Here is an 18,681-nt window from a genome sequence, read left to right on the forward strand (position 1 = left end):
CTTAACTTTTAAGTTTTAGGTTAGCAAAGATTTTAGGTTACTAAAAAGATTTGGGGAAACTATTTAAGTAGACATAAATATTGCTGAAAAGTTCATTGATAAACTTTTATGTTGCTTACATCTATTTAATTCACTTGTTTTTAAGAATTGTTTAGGTTACTGTGGTGCCTGGGTGGCTCAGTCGGCTAAGCGTCTAATGCTTGATTTTGGCTCAGGTCATGATCTCATGGTTGTGGTATTGGGCCCCCCCATTCCCAGTCGGGGTCTGCTCTGACAACTGTGGAGCCTGCTTGGGATTCTCTCTCTCTCTCTCTCTCTCTCTCTCTCTCTCTGCCTCTCCCCTACATGCACACACATGCCTCTCTCTCTCTCAAAATAAATAAACATAAAAAAAAAAAAAGAATTGTTTAGGGCACCTGGGTGTCTCAGTTGGTTGAACATCCAACTTCAGCTCAGGTCATGATCTTGCAGTTCACGAGTTCAAGCCACACATTGGGCTCGCTGCTGTCCGCCTCTTTCTGCCCCTGCCCTGCTTGCACTCTCTCGCTCTCAAAAATAAATAAACATTGAAAAAGAGAGAATTGTTTAGATTACACACAAAAGCTTTATTAAACATTAGACAAAATCAGTCATTATCCCAAGCTATTTTTTTGGCAGATCTTATAAGAGATAACATGAACTTATTTGGCTAAACTCAAGTGGAAAAGAAGTTTTATATTTGATGTTAACTCTAAAGACATGCCTATTTATGGGGCGCCTGGGTGGCTCAGTCGGTTAGGTGGCCGACTTCGGCTCAGGTCATGATCTCGCGGTCCGTGAGTTCGAGCCCCGCGTCGGGCTCTGTGCTGACAGCTCAGAGCCTGGAGCCTGTTTCGGATTCTGTGTCTCCCTCTCGCTGACCCTCCCCTGTTCATGCTCTGTCTCTCTGTCTCAAAAATAAATAAAATGTTAAAAAAATAAATAAAAATAAAGACATATCTGTTTTAAAAAAAATAAAAATAAAAATGGACTACATATAGAAACCAACTAGAGAATAACTACAATTTAAATTTATTGAGTATAATAGTATCATTTTGTAATAATACTGATTTCTTCATATATTGAAGAAAGCAGGGCTTTCTTTAAAAATATGTGAGATGATCCTAAAGGGCCTAATCAAAAATGCTTTGTTTTAAATAAGAAATAGTGGCCTCATGAAATAAATTGCAACCATATGGTGGAAGCCTGAAGGGTTGGTAGCATGGACTTGTTATCTTTCCTTTCTTGGATTTACCTTTAAAATGTCAAATGGACAGATAAGTAAATAAGCAAAGAAAAAACACTCTATAAAGTTAAGTCAATAAAAACAAGAATAAGGAAACAGCCCCTGAAATATCTTTTAACAGAGATTTAAAATTCACCCCAAATAAATCTGTGAGCCAAAGGGATTTTACTATGAACCCTGGGGTACAGTTATGCCATATCTAGACAATGTAATCACCTCACTCTGAAGGTAGGAAGTCAACTCAGAAAGCCCACTTGTCAAATATGGGCCCACCAAGCATCAGTGAGAATAAAATAACTGCTAGAGATTGAAACACACTGAGGGGCCGGGGGAGAGAGAGAAAGAATGAGGACAGCAAGGCTAGGCACTCAGTATTCTGAAAACTGGCAAATAACCTCCTTTTCTTCTACAAATTGTGACATGGTATAAAGAAAATAACTGAAGAAGGAAAGTTTCTACAGAAGCATTCTAGCTAATAAGAAAGTACAACTGAAGTATTACTTTTCTTTTTTTAATGTTTATTTATTTTTGAGAGAGACACAGAGTGTGAGTGGGGGAGGGGCAGAGAGAACCAGAGACACAGAATCTGAAGCAGGCTCCAGGCTCTCAGCTGTCAGTACAGAGCAGGACCAGGGCACAAACTCAGAGGTCATGAGATCATGACCTGAGCCAAAGTCGAAGTCAGACGCTTAACCTACTGAGCCACTTAGGCACCCCTGAATTATTACTTTTGAACAAACCCAATGAAATAATGGCAAAAAATCATCAGGGGCTGATATCATCACAAATGAGAGAAACCTACATTTTGTATTTTACCAAAATAAGCCTGAATCATATCTGACTACCAATTTATAGAGAATATAAGAGACACCAGGCAAGCATATACGTTAAAAGACACCAAGAGATGGAATAAGAAAAATCCAAACTACAACAAAAACAAAAGCTTCTAGGACAAAATTCCAGTTTCTTCCACCAATAAATATAAGAAAATAAAAAAAGGAAGAGTGAAAACCTATAGATTAAGAAAGACTTGACTCATATCAACCAAATCCAATGGACAAAACTTGTTGGGATCTTGTTTTCAGCAAATCAAATAAAAAAGGTGAGCAAACTAGCACTAAAAAATACTTTTATGTGGTAATTGGGGAAATATAAATACTGGTTGAATTCTTGATGATCTTTTATTTTGGTGTAATTATAATACTATGCCTGTGTTTTAAGATTTGAAAAATTTGCAGGATGAAGAAGGACACAATGACTTATATTGACTTCAAAATAATTGGGGGCATGGGGGTCACTTGTGGTGGGAATTGTGTGGAGCCAGGCTGCAAAGAGTGGCTATGAGCTGATGATTATGGTAGCTGGATATGGATATATAGAGATCAAGTTTACCCACACTCTAATTTTGAGAGAGGATTTTATTATTTTTCATAATAAAATATTAACAAATCAAAAGTTTTTTCTATAATGAGTAACATTTGATGGCAAGAGGTGTTTAGTTAAACATGGTGAAATGCACACAAACTTTTATCTCTACTCTTTCCAAAATCTCATTTAAATGATAGTAATGAATTAAAAAATATATATTATCTGAAAGTGACAGAAGAACAGGATGGGATATAAGGTATATCAACAATAATATAGTTAATAGATAACCATAGGAAGAGTGGAAAGAAACTGGCAGAAATAGAAGATTAAGTTCATAGAGAGGAGGTTATGCCACACATGCACTTCAAAAGAACTAAGGTAAGAGTGAGGAATGGAATTGAAAACAGGATGATTTTATTTTTTATTTAAAAAAAAAATTTTTTTAACGCTTATTTATTTTTGAGACAGAGAGAGACAGAGCATGAACGGGGGAGGGTCAGAGAGAGGGAGACACAGAATCTGAAGCAGGCTCCAGGCTCTGAGCTGTCAGCACAGAGCCCGACGCGGGGCTCGAACTCACGGACCACGAGATCGTGACCCAAGCTGAAGTCAGCCGCTTAACCGACTGAGCCACCCAGGCGCCCAAAAACAGGATGATTTTATAGGGAACAGCTATATGATTCCTTCTCCTATCCTTTCCTTTCCTCCTATTCCTTCTCCTATTCTTGCAGAAGACAGCTTCCTTTCTGGAAAAATTCTCCCAGAAAGATTCTGGACTCAGAGATACCAGACAGAAATGAAAGATGGACAGTGTTGAAAACAAAGGAATTGAGGGAAGATGAGGCTCCCCAGCTCTCTTTCCCCACTTGGTTCATAGAGTCCTAGTAAGTAGGTTTACTCTGTACCACCAGATGGCCACCATGGACCCCTCCCAACCAGACCAGTGTGACAAGGAATGCCTGTGGAGAAATGCTGGTCCCCACAAGGACAAGGATAGCTGAAATGCTGAACCAGAGCTCAGATGACCTCAGAATGCCAGATGGGAAGACAACTTGGCACATTTTATCATCCACTCCCTCTCTGGAGAGACTATTGAGGGAAATCTCTCCCTGGAATGTGATCTGGGATTGGAATTTATCTCTGAGCTATAAACTCCCGGAATCTCAGGCAGGCAGCCTCCTTCAGGCCCTCTTCTCCAAGCAAGAGATGGGGCTAATATCTCTCCTGGTTCAAGACCGATTACTTCTTTTTCTTCTGTGTTATTTGCAGGCCCTCCACACTGATATATGCATCTGAGGCTGAGGTACTGGTAGTCATCCATCTGGGAAGTAGGGAAAGGGATGTGTTGGGGCCCAGGTTACTCACCCTGGTGGTTTTCTGGGCTGCTCCACCGGTCCACATCCCACAAGAGCCCAGGATGTCTTTGTGGCAGAGGTATTGAGTTTTATCCCACTGCACAGGGATACCTTGGCAGCAGTACCTATCTCCAGGGAAGGCTAGGCTGGGGCCACAGAGGAGTCAGTCAGTCTATTCAGGTCTCTGTGGAATGGAAAAGTTGGAGCTAGCTTCAGGATCAGGGGAAACTTTTGGAGGAACAAAACAATAATGGGGCAAGGGAGACAGAATCATGGATTCTACAATATCTCACCAAGTTTAAATGGTCCTATTCAGAGACTATCAGCTTCAATAGCCCATCTGTATTTGAGATCCTTCCAAGACAATATTCCTAAAGACTCCTCTTGGCCAGGCCCCAGGATTAGTTCTGCAGAAGCTCTTAGTCTTTGCAGAGGGTAGAGATATGGAGCCTAAAGGTGGTGGCCTAACCTAGCCTGAGGGAGTCAGAAGAGGCTTCCTAGAGGAGATTGAGAGGGAGTGAACTTCTGGGAGGCCCACAGACTCTGCTCCAAACTCTCAGCACTCATCCTGGGACAGACACCAGTACTCTGGGCTTGCATCTCCAGCCTGTAGCTGGCACAGATTCCCACACTCAGCCTGGGTCTGACCTGCTGAATCAAACATTTCAAAAAGGAGGAAACTTGGACAGTGGAAAGAACATGAACTATGGAGCCAGGCAGACCTGAGTGCAAATTCTTGCTCTATTTTCCTCACCACATACAAGCTCCATCTCCATTCTTTCTTACTTCCTGGAGAGTTCCTCCACCAGAATGCCTTCTTTCCTTCCTAAATCAGTTTGCCCTGAGGTCATTCACCTGGAGCTTCTTTCTAGCGACACACTGACTTTTCTTGTCTTTGATTTTGGCTGCACTCTCCCAGCTGAACTGGGCCCAGCCTGTATACCTTTCTCCCCCATGAGGTGATATATAAACTTTGGGAAAAATCACACACCTTTGAAATCTTATGTCAAAACAAATTGGTGCCCTTTAACCTGAGCTGAGACTTCTACATCACTCCATAATTCCTTTCAGTTTTTAAATTGTCACCATTCCAGTTTTTTTTTGCTCACTTTTTTTTAAAATATGAAATTTATTGTCAAATTGGTTTCCATACAACACCCAGTGCTTATCCCAACAGGTACCCTCAATACCCATCTCCCACCCCCCACCAACCCTCAGTTTGTTCTCAGTTTTTAAGAGTCTTTTATGTTTTGGCTTCCTCCCTCTATAACCTTTTTTTTTTCTTCCCCTCCCCCATGGTCTTCTGTGAAGTTTCTCAGGATCCACATAAGAGTGAAAACATAGGGTATCTATCTTTCTCTGTATGTCTTATTTCACTTAGCATAACACTCTCCAGTTCCACCCACATTGCTACCAAAAGCCATATTTCATTCTTTCTCATTGCCAAGTAGTATTCCATTGTGTATATAAACCAAATTTCTTTATTCATTCATCAGTTGATGGACATTTAGGCTCTTTCCATAATTTGACTATTGTTGAAAGTGCTGCTATAAACATTGGGGTACAGGTGCCCCTATGCATCAGCACTCCTGTATCCGTTGGGTAAATTCCTAGCAGTGCTACTGCTGGGTCATAGGGTAGATCTATTTTTAATTTTTTGAGGAACCTTCACACTGTTTTCCAGAGCGGCTGCACCAGTTTGCATTCCCACCAACAGTGCCTCAAGAGGGTTTCCGTTTCTCCACATCCTTGCCAGCATCTATAGTCTCCTGATTTGTTCATTTTAGCCACTCTGACTGGTGTGAGGTGGTATCTGAGTGTGGTTTTGATTTGTTTCCCTGATGAGGAGCAACACTGAGTGTCTTTTCATGTGCCTGTTGGCCATCTGGATGTCTTCTTTAGAGAAGTGTCTATTCATGTTTTCAGCCCATTTCTTCACTGGGTTATTTGTTTTTTGGGTGTGGAGATTGGTGAGCTCTTTATAGATTTTGGATACTACGCCTTTGTCCAATATGTCATTTGCAAATATCTTTTCCCATTCCGTTGGTTGGCTTTTAGTTTTGTTGATTGTTTCCTTTGCAGTGCATAAGCTTTTTATCTTGATGAGGTCCCAATAGTTCATTTTTGCTTTTAATTCCCTTGCCTTTGGGGATGTGTCAAGTAAGAAATTGCTACAGCTGAGGTCAGAGAGGTCTTTTCCTGCTTTCTCCTCTAGGGTTTTGATGGTTTCCTGTCTCACATTCAAGTCCTTTATCCATTTTGAATTTATTTTTGTGAATGGTGTGAGAAAGTGGTCTAGTTTTATTCTTCTGCATGTTGCTGTCCAGTTCTCCCAGCACCATTTGTTAAAGAGACTGTCTTTTTTCCATTGGCTATTCTTTCCTGCTTTGTCAAAGATTAGTTGGCCATACTTTTGTGGGTCTAGTTCTGGGGTTTCTATTCTATTCCATTGGTCTGTGTGTCTGTTTTTGTGCCAATACCATGCTGTCTTGATGATTACAGCTTTGTAGTAGAGGCTAAAGTCTGGGATTGTGATGCCTCCTGCTTTGGTATTCTTCTTCAAAATTACTTTGGCTATTCAGGGTCTTTTGTGGTCCCATACGAATTTTAGGATTGTTCTAGCTTCGAGAGGAATGCTGATGCAATTTTGATTGGGATTGTGTTGAATGTGTAGATAGCTTTGGATAGTATTGATATTTTGACAATATTTATTCTTCCAACCCATGAGCATGGAATGTTTTTCCATTTCTTTATATCTTCTTCAATTTCCTTCATAAGCTTTCTATAGTTTTCAGCATACAGATCTTTTACATCTTTGGTTAGGTTTATTCCTAGGTATTTTATGCTTCTTGGTGCAATTGTGAATGGGATCAGTTTCTTTATTTGTCTTTCTGTTGCTTCATTATTAGTGTATAAGAATGCAACTGATTTCTGTACATTGATTTTGTATCCTGCAACTTTGCTGAATTCATGTATCAGTTCTAGGAGACTTTTGGTGGAGTCTATTGGATTTTCCATGTATAATATCATGTCATCTGCAAAAAGTGAAGCTTAACTTCATCTTTGCCAATTTTGATGCCTTTGACTTCCTTTTGTTGTCTGATTGCTGATGCTAGCACTTCCAACACTGTGTTAAACAACAGTGGTGAGAGTGGACATCCCTGTCGTGTTCCTCATCTTAGGGGGAAAGCTCTCAGTTTTTCCCCATTGAGGATGATATTAGCTGTGGGCTTTTCATAAGTGGCTTTTATGGTGTTTAAGTATGTTCCTTCTATCCCAACTTTCTTGAGGGTTTTTATTAAGAAAGAATGCTGAATTTTGTCAAATGCTTCTTCTACATTGATTGACAGGATCATATGGTTATTTTCTTTTCTTTTATTAATGTGATGTATCACATTGATTGATTTGCAAATGTTGAACTAGCCCTGCATCCCAGGAATGAATCCTACTTGATCATGGTGAATAATTCTTTTTACATGCTGTTGAAGTCGATTTGCTAGTATCTTGTTGAGAATTTTTGCATCCATATTCATCAGGGATATTGGCCTATAGTTCTCTTTTTTTTTACTGGGTCTCTGTCTGGTTTAGGAATCAAAGTAATACTGGATTCATAGAATGAGTCTGGAAGTTTTCCTTCCCTTTGTATTTTTTGGGACAGTTTCAGAAGGATAGGTATTATCTCTGCTTTAAATGTCTGGTAGAATTCCCCAGGGAAGCCATCTGGTCCTGGACTCTTATATGTTGGGAGGTTTTTGGTAACTGATTCAATTTCTTTGCTGGTTATGGGTCTGTTCAAGTTTTCTATTTCTTCCTGTTTGAGTTTTGGAGGTGTGTGGGTGTTTAGGAATTTGTCCATTTCTTCCAGGTTGTCCAATTTGTTGGCATATACTTTTCATAGTATTCCCTAATAATTGCTTGTGTTTCTGAGGGATTGGTTGTAATAATTCCATTTTCATTCATGATTTTATCTATTTGGGTCATCTCCCTTTTCTTTTTGAGAAGCCTGGCTAGAGGTTTGTCAATTTTGTTTATTTTTTCAAAAAACCAACTCTTGGTTTCGTTGATCTGCTCTACAGTTTTGTTTTTTTTTTTTAGATTCTCTATTGTTTGTTTATGCTCTGATCTTTATTATTTCTCTTCTTCTGCTGGGTTTGGGGTGTCTTTGCTATTCTGCTTCTATTTCCTTTAGGTGTGCTGTTAGATTTTGTATTTGGGATTTTTCTTCTATCTTGAGATAGGCCTGGATTGCAATGTGTTTTCCTCTCAGGACTGCCTTCACTGCATTCCAAAGCGTTTGGATTGTTGTATTTTCATTTTCATTTGTTTCCATATTTTTTTTAACTTCTTCTCTAATTGCCTGGTTGACCCATTCATTCTTTAGTAGGGTGTTCTTTAGCCTCCATGCTTTTGGAGGTTTTCCAGACTTTTTCCTCTGGTTCATTTCAATTTTCATAGCATTGTGGTCTGAAAATGTGCATGGTATGATCTCAATTCTTGTATACTTATGAAGGGCTGTTTTGTGACCCAGTATGTGATCTATGCTGGAGAATGTTCTGTGTGTACTGGAGAAGAAAGTATATTCTGTTGCTTCGGGATGCAGAGTTCTAAATATATCTGCCAAGTCCATCTGATCCAATGTATCATTCAGGGGCCTTGTTTCTTTATTGATCCTGTGTCTAGATGATCTATCCATTGTTGTAAGGTTGGTATTAAAGTCCCCTGCAATTACCACATTCTTATCAATAAGGTTGCTTATGTTTGTGATTAATTGTTTTATATATTTGGGGGCTTCCATATTCGGTGCATAGACATTTATAATTGTTAGCTCTTCCTGATGGATAGACCCTGTAATTATTATATAATGCCCTTCTTCATCTCTTGTTACAGCCTTTAATTTAAAGTGTAGTTTGTCTGATATAAGTATGGCTACTCCAGCTTTCTTAGGACTTCCAGTAGCATGATAGATAGTTCTCCATCCCCTCACTTTCAATCTGAAGGTGTCCTCAGGTCTAAAATGAGTCTCCTGTAGATAACAAATAGATGGGTCTTGTTTTTTTATCCATTCTGATACCCTACGTCTTTTGGTTGGAGCATTTAGTCCATTTACATTCAGTGTTATTATAGAAAGATACGGGTTTAGAGTCATTGTGATATCTGTAGGTCCTTGCAACCTTTGTGGTCCTTGCAACATTTCATTCACAGAATTGCCCTTAGGATCTCTTTTAGGGCTGGTTTAGTGGTGATGAATTCCTTCAGTTTTGTTTGGGAACACCTTTATCTCTCCTTCTATTCTAAATGACAGACTTTCTGGATAACGGATTCTTGACTGCATATCTTTTCTGTTTATCACATTGAAGATTTTTGGCATTCCTTTCTTGCCTGCCAAGTTTCAGTAGAGAGATCCGTCTCTAGTCTTATCGGTCTCCCTTTATATGTTAGAGCGTGTTTATCCCTAACTGCTTTCAGAATTTTCTCTTTATCCTTGAATTTTGCCAGTTTCACTATGATATGTCATGCAGGAGATTGATTCAAGTTACATCTAAAGGGAGTTCTCTGTGCCTCTTGGATTTCAGTGTCTTTTTCCTTCCCCAGATCAGGGAAGTTCTCAGCTATGATTTGTTGAAGTACACTTTCAGCCCCTTTCTCTCTCTCTTTCTCCTCTGGAATCCCTATTATACAGATATTGTTGTGTGTCATTACGTCACTTAGTTCTCTAATTTTCCTCTCATACTCCTGGATTTTTTATCTCTCTTTTTGTCAGCTCCCTCTTTTGCCATAATTTTATCTTCTAATTCACCTATTCTCTCCTCTGCCTCTTCAATCCAAGCCGTGGTCACCTCTATTTTATTTTGCACCTCATTTATAGCATTTTTTAGCTCCTCCTGTTTCTTAGTCCCTTGATCTCTGTAGCAATAGATACTCTGCTGTCCTCTATACTTTTTTCAAGCCCAGCGATTAATTTCATGACTATTATTTTAAGTTCATGTTCTGTTATATTGCTTAAATCGTTTTTGATCAATTCGTTAGCTGTTGCTACTTCCTGGAGTTTCTTTTGAGGAGAATTCTTCCGTTTCGTCATTTTGGATAGTCCCTGGAGTTGCACGGAACTGCAGGGCTCTTCCTCTGTGCTGTCTGGAGTAACTTGTGTTGGTGGGTGGGGCCACAGTCAGACCTGATGTCTGCTCCCAGCCCACTGCTGGGGCCACAGTCAGACTGGTATGTACCTTATCTTCCCCTCTCCCAGGGGCAGGACTCACTGTGGAATGGTGTGGCCCCTGTCTGGGCTACTTGCACACTGCCAGGCTTGTGGTGCTGCTTTGATGGGATCTGGTGTATTAGCTGGGGTGGATCTACAAGGTGCACAGGGGCGGGAGGGGTAGGCTTAGCTTGCTTTGCTGTGGGTGGTCCCCCGCGGGAGGGGCCCTGCAGCACCAGGAGGGAGAGGCAGACCTGTCGGAGGAATGGATCCACAGAAGCACAGCGTTGGGTGTTTGTGCGGTGCAAGCAAGTTCGGTGAGGAGAATTGATTCCCTTTGGGATTTCAGCTGGGGGATGGGAGAGGGAGATGGTTCTGGCCAGCACCTTTTTTCCCCCTGCTGTGCTGAGCTCTGTCTTCCGGGGCTCAACACCTCTCTCTCTTGGTGTCCTCTTGCTCTCCTGCTCTCTGAGCAGAGGTGTTGACTCTTAACACTCCAGATGTTAAGTCCTGCTGGGTGTCAGAACTCACGGAGTCCAGCTCCTCTGCTTTTGCAAGCCAGACTCAGGGGTTTTGCCTTGCTGGGCAGGCCGCCCCTTAACCACCCCGGCTCCCTCCCGCTAGTTTGTGTAGTGTGCACCGCCTCTCTGCCCTTCCTACTCTCTTCTGTGGGCCTCTTGTCTATGCTTGGCTCCGGAGAGCCTGTTCCACTAGTCTTCTGGCGGTTTTCTGGGTTATTTAGGCAGATGTGGGTGGAATCTAAGTGATCAGCAGGACGCGGTGAGCCCAGTGTCCTCCTATGCCACCATCTTCCTCCCATCCCCATCACCATTCCAGTTTTATTGCTAAGCAAAATAAGTCAGAGAAAGACAAACATATATATAAGATTTCACTCATATGTGGAATTTAAGAAATAAAACAGATGGACATGGGGAAGGGAAGGCAAAAGCAAGTAAAAACAGAGAGGAAAGCACACCATAAGAGACTCTTTTAAAAATTTTTTAAAAATGTTTTAAATTTATTTTTGAAGGAGAGAGAGAGACAGAGAATGAGTGTGGGAAGAACAGAGAGAGAGGGAGACACAGAATTCGAAGCAGGCTCCAGGCTTTGTTCTGTCAGCACAGAGCCTTACATGGGACTCGAACTCACGAACTGTGAGATCATGACCTGAGCCAAAGTCAGATGCTCAACTGAGTGAGCCACCCAGGCACCCCTTTTTTAAAAAAATTTTTTTTAATGTTTTTAAATTTATTTTTGAAGGAGAGAGAGCACACCATAAGAGACTCTTAAATACAGAGAAAAAACTGAGGATTGCTTGAGGGAAGTGGGGTGGGGGGATGGACTAAATGGGTGATGGGTATTAAGGAGTGCACTTATTGGGCTGAGCACTGGGTGTTATATGTAAGTGACAAATCACTGGGTTCTACTCCTGAAGTCAATATGTCACTTTTGTTAAGTAACTTGAATTTAATTTAATAAATATTAAAAAATTATATGGGGGAAGAAATGAAAAAAAAATAGTCACCATTCTTCTCAAGCTCTTCACCCAGACTGCCATCTCTGCTGCTGGCAGCTAATTTGACATTGCTCCTTTCACATAGGAAATGGAGACTCTCAGGTGTGCCTTCTCTAAGGTTCTTGCCCAACCCATCTGCTCTCTTACCCACTTCCACTCCAACATCCACATCATGCCAGGGAGACCATTAATGGCACTTAGTGCTTCATGTCAGCCCCCTCTCCACCCTCTAACCACTTCCTTGTTGGCTGCCCATCACTTATGGAAAAAAAGTCTCAATGGCATAGCATGGAACCCAAGATTCTTTAAGATGTTTTTCATTATTTATTTAGTTTTTTAAAAATTTTTTATTTGAATTCCAGTTAACATAGTGTTGTATTAGTTTCAGGTGTATAATATAGTGATTCAACTACTCCATACATTACCCTGTGCTCATCATGACAAGTGCTCTCCTTAATCCCCATCACTTATTTAACCCATTCCCTCACCCACTGTTGGCTATGGTAACCATCAGTTTGTTCTCTATAGTTAAGAGTCTGTTTCTTGATTTGTCCCTCCCTCCCTCTCTCTCTTTTTGTGCCTTGCTTGTATGTTTTACTTATAAAAAGCAAATATAAAATTCCACACGAGTGAAATTGTATGGTATTTATCTTTCTCTGACTGACTTTTCTTAGCATTATAGTCTCTAGTTCCTTCTTTGTTGTTACAAACAGCAAGATTGCATTCTTTTTATGGCTGAGTAATATTCCATTATACACACACACACACACACACACACACACACATACACACACACACACACACACACACATACATATATATATATATATGTATGTATCTCACATCTTTATCCCCTCATCAATCAGTGAACAGTTGGCCTGCTTCCATATCTTGGCTATTGTAAATAATGCTGCTATAAATAAGGGTGCATGTATCCCTTTGAATTAGTGTTTTATTTTCTTTGGGTAAATACCCAGTAATATGCTGGATCATAGGGCAGTTCTATTTTTAACTTTTTGAAGAATCTCCATACTGTTTTCCATACTGGCTGCACCAGTTTGCATTCCCACCAACAGTGCAAGAGGGTTCTTTCTCTACACATCCTTGCCAAAACTTGTTGTTTCTTGTGTTGTTGATTTTAGCCATTATGACAGGTGTGAGGTAATATCTCATTATGGTTTTGATTTGTATTTCCCTGGTGATAAGTCATGGTAAACATTTTTTCATGTGTCTGTTGGAGAAATGTCTTCTTTGTAGAAATGTCTATTTATATTTTCTGTCCATTTTTTTAATTGTTTTTTTTTCGAGTATTGAGATTTATAAATTCTTTATATATTTTGGATACTAGCCCTTTATCTGATATGTCATTTGCAAATATCTTCTCCCATTCTGTAGGCTGCCTTTTAGTTTTGTTGATTGTTTCCTTTGCTGTGCAGAAGTTTTTATTTTGATGAAGTCCCAAGAGTTTATTTTTGCTTTTGTTTCCCTTGCCTCAGGAGACATATTTGGGTAAAATTACTATGGCGGATGTCAGAGAAATTACTGCCTGTGCTCTCGTCTAAGATTTTTATGGCTTCAGGTCTCACATTTAGGTCTTTAATCCATTTTTAACTTATTTTTGTGTATAGTATAAGAAAGTGGTCCAGTTTCATTCTCTTGCATGTAGCTGACCAGTTTTCCCAACACTATTTGTTGAAGACTGTCTTATTTCCATTGGATACCCTTTCCTGCTTTCTCAAAGATTAATTGGCTATATAGTTGTGGGTTCTGGGTTTTCTATTCTATTCCATTGATCTGTGTGTCTATTTTTGTGCCAGTACCATACTGCTTTGATTACTAGAGCTTTGTAATATAACTTGAAGCCTGGAATTGTGATGCCTCTAGCTTTTCTTTTCTTTTTTAAGATTACCTTGGCTATTCAGGGTCTTCTGTGGTTCCATACAAATTTCAGAATTGTCCTATATCTGTGAAAAATGCTATTGGTATTTTGATAGGGATTTCATTAAATGTGTAGATTGCTTTGGGCAGTATAGACATTAAAAATTTTTTTTAATGTTTATTTTTGAGAGAGAGAGAGAGAGTGTGTGAGCAGGGGAGGGGTAGAGAGAGAGGGAGACAGAATCCAAGGCAGGCTCCAGGCTTCAAGCTGTCAGCATGATGTAGGACTCAAATCCATGCATGGTGAGATCATGACCTGAGCTGAAGTTTGATGCTTAACTGACTGAGCCATCCAGGTGCCCTGGGAAATATAGACATTTTAACAATATTTGTTCTTCTAATCCATGAGCATGGGATGTCTTTCCATTTCTTTGTGTCATCTTCAGTTTCTTTGGTGAATGTTTTATAGTTTTCAGAGTGTAGATCATTCACCCTTTAGTTAGGTTTATTCCTAGGTATCTCATTATTTTGGGTATAATTATAAATGGGATTCTTTTTTTAAAATATCTCTTTCTGCCACTTCATTATTGGTGTATAGAAATGCAACATATTTCTGTGATTGATTTTGTATTTTGCAACCTTACCCAATTTGCTTTTCAGTTCTTGCAGTTTTCTTTTTGGTGGAGTCTTTCAGGTGTTCTGTATAGAGTATCATCTCTTGTAGAACTACTTGTAGTGTCATCTACAAGTAGTGAACGTTTTACTTCTTTATTGATTTGTACGCCTTTTATTTCTTTTTGCTTTCTGATTGCTGTGGCTAGGACTTCTAGTACTATGTTTAATAGATTGGACATTCTTGCCTTGTTCCCGACAGGGGAAAAGTTCTCAGTTTTTCCCTATTGAGGATGATGTTAGCTGTGGGATTTTCATATATGGCCTTTATTATGTTGACTTGTGTCCTCTCTAAGCCTACTTTGTTGAGGATTTTTATCATGAATGGATATGGCACTTTGTCAGATGCTTCCTCCGTATCTGTTGAAATGATCGTATGGTTCTTATCCTTTCTCTTATTGATATACTGTATCTCATTGATTTGTGAATATTGAACCACTCTTGCAACACAGGAATAAATACCACTTGATCATGGTGAATGATGTTTTAAATGTATTGTTGAATTAGGTTTGCCCAGTATTTAAATTTTTTTTTTAATGTTTACTTATTTTTGAGAGAAAGAGAGACAGAGCACAAGTTGGGGAGAAGCAGAGAGGGAGAGGGAGACAGAATCTGAAGCAGGCTTCAGGCTCTGAACTGTCAGCACAGAGCCCAACGTGGGGCTTGAATGCACTCACTGCGAGATCATGACCTGAACCAAAGTCAGACGCTTAACCGACTGAGCCATGTAAGCACCTCAGTTTGCCAGTATTTTGTTGAAGATTTTTGCATCTATGTTTATCAGAGATGTTGGCCTGTAGTTCTCTTTTTCAGTGGAGTCTTTGGTATCAGGATAATGCTGGCCTCATAGATTAAATTTGGAAGTGTTCCTTCCTCTTCTATTTTTTGGAAAGTTTTGAGAAGAATAGCATTAACTCTTTACGTGTTTGGTAGAATTCACCTGTGAAGCCATCTGGTCCTGGACTTTTGTTTGTTGGGAGGTTTTTGATTACTGATTCAAGTTTTTTACTGGTTATTGGTCGTTCTGATTTTCTATTTCTTCCTGTTTCCATTTATTCATTGTTTTTCTAGGTTGTGCAATTTGTTGGCATACAGTTTTTCATAATATTCTCATAATTGTATTTCTGTGATGTTGGTTGTTATTTCTCCTCTCTCACTTGTGATTTTATTTATTTTAGTCTTTTCTCTTTTTTTTTCTGATAAGTTTGGCCAGAGGTTTATCAAATCTATTGATTTTTTTTTTCCAAAGAACCAGCTTCTGGTTTCATTGATCTTTTCTATTTTTTTTTTTAGTTTGTATATCATTTATTTTCACTTTCCCCTTATTATTTTCTTACTTCTGCTGGGTTTAGGTTTTGTTTTTATTTTTCTAGCTCCTTCAGGTGTAAGGTTAGGTTGTTTATTTGAGATTTTTTTTGCTTCTTGAAGTGGACCTATATTGCTATAAACTTCTGTCTTAGAACCACTTTTGCTACATCCTAAAGGTTTTGGACCATCATGTTTTCATTTTCACTTCTTTCCATGTACTTTTGAACTTTTTTATTTCCTGGTTGACCCATTCATTGTTTAGTAGCATGTTATTTAACCTGTATATATTTGTGCTCTTTCCAGAATTTTTCTTGTGGTTGACTTCTAGTTTCATAGTACTGTGGTCAAAAAATATGCATGGTATGACTTTGATCTTAAATTTATTGAAGCTTGTTTTTTGGGCTAATATGTGATCTCTTCTTGGGAATGTTCTGTGTTCACTTAAAAAAATGTGTACTCTTCTGTTTTAGGATGGACTGTTCTGAATATACATGTTTCATCCATCTGTTCCTGTGTGTCACTTAAAGCCATTTTTTCCTTGTTGATGTTCTGTTTACATGATCTGTCCATTGATGTTTGGGGTATTAAAGTCCCCTACTATTACTGTAATATTATCAATTAGTTACTTTGTTTTTTGTTATTAACTGGTTTATGTATTTGAGTGTTCCCATTCTGGGTGCATAAATATTTACAATTGTTCTATCTTTTTGTAGGATTGTCCCTTTATTATCATATAGCATCGTCCTTTGTCTCTTATTATAGTCTTTGTTTTAAAGTCCATTTTGTCCAATATAAGTATTGCTACTCTGTTTTTCTTTGTCATCCGTTTGAATGAAAGATATTTCTTCATTCCCTCACTGTCAATCTGGACATGTCTTTAGGTCTAAAATGGGTCTCTTATAGGCAGCATATAGATGGGCCTTGTTTTTTTAATCCATTCTGTCACCCTATGTCTTTTTATTAGAGCATTTAGTTCATTTATATTCAAAGTAATTATTGATATATATGTATTTATTGTCATTTTATTAGTTGTTTTATGGTTGTTTCTGAAGATCTTCTCTGATCCTTGTCTTTCTCTCTTCATGGTTTGCTGATTTTCTTTACTGATATATTCTTTCGCTTTCTTTATTCTTTCTCTTTATTCTTTGCGTATTTATTAGTGGTTTTTGATTTGTGATTACCATTAGGTTTGTATATAATGTCTTCTGCATATAGAGTTTATGTTAAGTTAATGGTCGTTTAAGTTTGAACTCACTCTTTTTTTTCTGGAAAAGGATATTTTTAAATTCATATAACTGCAGGTAGGGAAACCAGATTAGAGAGGAGGGTCCAGACTGGGACAAATAATGACTACTCCCCACCCCCGCCCCAGCAGAACAGGGGAGGAGGTGTCCCCTATACCTTAACAGTCAATACAGGCCCCCTCTCACTCTGCTGCAGCATCCTAGGGGCAGGGTGCCACCCTCCCTGGGCCTGGGGTGGTTGGTAACACAGTCTGCTTTGCCCCAGGCCCCTTCTCCTAAGAGCATCTTGGAGAAGGGGAATGTGGGCAGAATGGGAGAAGGCAATGAGGAGGAACATTTGATGCTGGTCATAGCAACAATGACTGACGTCCAAAAATGGAAACATTGAACAAAAACAGTGCAACATTCCAAAGGTAGTTTGTGAACAGAGGAAAAATGGAAGCAGAACCATCAGGGGTAGGGAGGAGCAGAAGGGGGGGGTGGGCAAGGCTAGTTCTTTGTTATTAGTGTTCCATGTGAGGAAATAGGAAACTGAGGCCTGGGGTGGAAACGGATCGGTTTGAACAGTGGCTTAACCCCACTGTAGGTGGCTGCCACAAGGAACATGGGTCTCCTGGACTTCACCTGGAGAAAGGATGACTGCATTTCATCACTGCAGTAGATTTCAGGGTGGGAGTGAGGTGCACTGGATCTCATTTAGAGAGGGTAAAGGGCTCAATCCCTTCCTGCCTTTTCTTCCTGTGCCCCAAAGGGGGCTGTCCAACCTAGAGGAAGGACTAGGCAAGGTGGGGAGAAAAGTGGATGTGAGCTGCACCTCGTGAAGTAAAGGCTGGTTGGGGGTATCTTGGCACCGAGCACCCCTCTACATTGGCCATACCAGCTTCTGCCAGTGCTGTGGAATGGGGCATATTACAATGAGATGGGGCTGGGCCCCTTTTAAGGCCAGGGGAGCCGTCCCAGGCTCCTTAGTGGGAAGCTAGAGGGAAGAATGGGGAAGCAGAAGGGACCCCCCCCCCCCAAGCCAAGAGCCCAGTCAGCAATGTCTGTATCACTGAGCATGGGGACACAGCAGAGGCAGGGTGAGGCAAGGTGCAAAGTCAGCTTCGTCTGGCAGAGCAAATGTGTGCATGGGTGAGAGGGGTTGCTAGAAACTGAGACCAAAAGAAACGGCTCCTCACTCAGCTCTGGGGTCCTGCAGCAGCTAATGTGCTGTGTAGTATGGTGGTGAGAACACAGGTAGGTAGCAGTGATGGGTAGGTTTGGGAGAGGGGTGGGGGCAATGGAAGTGGAGTGGAGCTGTCCAGTCCCAGAAGGAAACTGCTTCTTGGTGATGGAGTAGATGGTATGGTGTAGTTACTGCTTTTCCTATGAGGACTCCCAGGAAATGCCCTCTTCTTCCACCTTCTCCAGTTTCTTTGGCTCTGCCCCTTGATTTCCTCCTGGGAGTTGTAGTTTTCTGCATCTTGACAGCACCCTTGTTGTTTTTCCCCTTTGGTTGGCCCTGAGGTTGCTTAGGTGCTGGCACCTCACTGGGTTCCTTCTGACTAGCTACCAGCACCGACCCAGGACTCATTGGAGGCTCCTTGCCCAGTCTGCCCCACCCCTGCTTCTCAGTACCATTCTTCTCGTGCTTGAAGGCCAAGGGCTGGCTGGACTTTGAGTTCAACTCCCTCATCTTCCCTTCTCTCCAGAACAGGTAAGGGAGCAGTGGCTGGGATGCATGAGCTTCACTGCCAGCCTATGTACATTCTCCGGACTGCTAGGAGTGATGGTGCTGGGCACTGAGGAACTGGCCTGGCTCACTGTGGCTGCCACCAGTAGCAAATGCAGATGCCTTCTGGGGGCTGTGCCAGCACCAGATACAGCTCAGGCTTGGAGTC

At 40.4% G+C, this 18,681-nt stretch overlaps 1 pseudogene; it reads right to left on the reverse strand.

The window, feature by feature from the left end:
* Positions 1-18,154: 18,154 nt before the first annotated feature.
* LOC124504608 (high mobility group protein HMG-I/HMG-Y-like) lies at positions 18,155-18,476 on the reverse strand (annotated as a pseudogene).
* Positions 18,477-18,681: the final 205 nt, after the last annotated feature.

This window comes from Lynx rufus, unplaced genomic scaffold, assembly GCF_022079265.1.
Source record: "Lynx rufus isolate CCGP_SWC_20201006 ecotype Redwood Valley unplaced genomic scaffold, mLynRuf1.p SCAF_9, whole genome shotgun sequence".
In the NCBI taxonomy this organism is placed as follows: Eukaryota; Metazoa; Chordata; class Mammalia; order Carnivora; family Felidae; genus Lynx; species Lynx rufus.